The 2,755-nt window shown below is 40.3% G+C and overlaps 1 pseudogene; it reads right to left on the reverse strand.

The window, feature by feature from the left end:
- Window positions 1-309: 309 nt before the first annotated feature.
- LOC142427472 (protein YIPF4 pseudogene) lies at window positions 310-2,416 on the reverse strand (annotated as a pseudogene).
- Between the last annotated feature and the right edge of the window lie 339 nt (window positions 2,417-2,755).

Below are 2,755 nucleotides of genomic sequence, written 5' to 3' on the forward strand. Positions count from 1 at the left end.
AAGAGTGTCATCTGCACATCACAATTTGTTAATAAGCCTACCTCCAATCCCAGTGACACAGTCTTCTTTATATAATTCAAATTATCTGATTATTTCTCAGCATACAGATTGAATTGACAAGTGGTGGGAACATTGATTGTGGATCCAAGCTAATATTATAACCTTGACAACTTTAGTTTGTTCCATTTAACATGATATTATCTATTGCACCATTTGTGAGGATTTTTCTTTTCTTTTTTTTTATCTGCAATTGTGTTTAATTAAATACAAAAAACTTTTTTAAAAAAAGACCTTAATTCTGTCTTTACATTTGGAACATGTAAAATTTTATCAGCAAGGTTTTCTCCAAGCTCCTTCAGCAAGAATTCCCAGTTTACATAGAAATGTAATATCATCTTTTTCCAATTAAGTGTGACTTTTCCTGATCAGACCCCTGTATATAAGGACAAAAAAATATATGTATAATAAAAAGATTGGATAAATCAGGAGAGGCTTTTTGGTCTTGAATTCTTCACCCACTAACAATGAAGCAGCACTGTAGGCAGCCCAGAACACACCGAAAAGTTTTATAAGTGTGGACACCACTTCAAATGATCCCACCCCCAAAAGTACAGGGGCCATTACAATGAGAGGAAGTAATAACTAGCCTATAACTCCAAGCACCTGGCCAGATGCAACTTCTCCACCAAGAACGCTGGCCAGTAAGAAAATTGTTAAGGAACCAAATATCCAAATGGTGATAATCCATGAGACCACCCTAAACTGTCCATATAATGATATCATTGAAAAGAAAAGAACAACAGCCCGAGGACCCCAAAAGTCAGGATTGTCTCTCACCACTTGTCTATTAAAGCCAAGTGACGGCATTGGCATCAAAACACATCGGATTTTGTAGTAAATATCCTTTAGATCAATATCCAGTTCCTCCAGGAGAGGCTTGTTATCTTCAGGATCCTCATCTTCAACTTCCAAAAGCCAGCCATAGCCTCTTTGTCTCAGAAATGTTGTAGCTGTAGAGTCTTTGATAAAATCTCCACCAAGATTTAATTTGACATCTGGAGATGCTATTGAACCACTAAGATCTTCTGCGTCGGCCGAGGACACTAAGGTGAAGTCGCCTTTAGTCCTGGAGTATGCCGGGGGGAGGGCCTGAAGGCAGCCGCTGCATCTCCCCTTCAGGCTTCTGGGCCCAGGCCCCTGGGCGGCCGCTGTGCCAAGCGGCACGCCCGCCCACCGGACCGTGCAGCCGGCGAACCGGGAGCGGACCTTTTATTTTCTTTACATTGAGTTATAATTCACAGTGAATGCTGTGTTTCTTGACTTTCATCAGCATCAGCAAGTGCTTCAAGTCTTCCTCACTTTCAGCAAGCAAATCATTAGCATAACACTGGCTATTAATAAGCTTTCCAGCAATCCTGATGCCACGTTGTCTTGGTATAGTATAGCTTCTTGGATTATTTCATCAGCATCTAGGTTGAATAAGTATGATGAATGTATACAACCCTGATATATACCTTTTCTGATTTAAAACCATGTAGGGGAAGTTCTACCCTGTCCTATAGGGTTGTTATGAATTGAGTTGGCATTGAATCAATAGCAGTAAGTTTGGTTTTAAAATATGTTCTTGTTGTATTCAAATGACTGCATCTGACTCCATATACAGGTTGCATATGAGCAAAATTAAGTATTCTGGAATTCCCATTCTTCTCAAGGCGGTCCAGAGTTTGTTATGAATCACACACTAAATGGCTTGGCCTAGTCGATAAAACACAAGTAAACATGTTTCTGGTGTTTTCTGCTTTTAGCCAGGATGCACCTGACAGCAGTAATGATGTCCTTGGTGCTAGATCCTCTTCTAAATCTGGTTTGTATTTCTAGCAACTTTCTGTGAACAGACTGCTGCGATCATCGTTGTATTCTCTGCAGCAAAATTTTACTTACATGTGAAATTGTTCAATAATCCCTGCATTCTATAGGTTCACTTTCTTTGGACTCGGTATGAATATGGATTCGGATGTAAATATGGGTTGGTTGGCCAGACTAAAATGTCTTCCATTCTGTCTTATACTGTTGATTCTGTTCTGTCTTAGTATAATTGCAGTCCATTCCCCTTACTTAGAAGACCTGCTGCCTATCATAATTCCTCGTTTAAAACATGAAGCTACTAGATAGACTTTCACATAGTACTTCACCAGTAATCTCCAGAAAAGAATTTATGATACATCCTTCTGAGAGCGAGAGTAAGGGAAAGTGGGAAAGAGGTGTCATTTGAGGTAAGGGGGAAGTCTCTTGGCTCTATCTTATCACATTTCCAGTGGATGACCCTGGCCTCTCTAACCACACCTTGAGGAAGCTTTGCCAAAAAAACTAATAAAGTATGGGTAATAGTAGGAATGACCTTTACCTGTATCCTCATCGAATAATACCCTTGGGGCGTCCATGCCAGGTCCTCCCACCACATATATGCCAGCTGACTCATATGTTTCCCTCTCCCCTACAACTACAGCTAATGTTGCTTTCCTTGGTACCCTTTGTACCCTTGTCCTTGTTGACTTTGGTACCCACCTCACTTTACTACCACTACAGGCTCTTCTTGTTTATATCATTCCCATTCTTCTGTTACCCAGAATGACTCCTAGGCACTAGATGGCCTTCTGGGCCGATGGGACATACAATTAGAGTAACAAAAGCATTATTCAATCAAACTTAAAGTTTCTGTTACACTCCTATCTTCCAGGATAAACTCTCTATTATG

Source organism: Tenrec ecaudatus, chromosome 15, assembly GCF_050624435.1.
Source record: "Tenrec ecaudatus isolate mTenEca1 chromosome 15, mTenEca1.hap1, whole genome shotgun sequence".
Classification (NCBI taxonomy): Eukaryota; Metazoa; Chordata; class Mammalia; order Afrosoricida; family Tenrecidae; genus Tenrec; species Tenrec ecaudatus.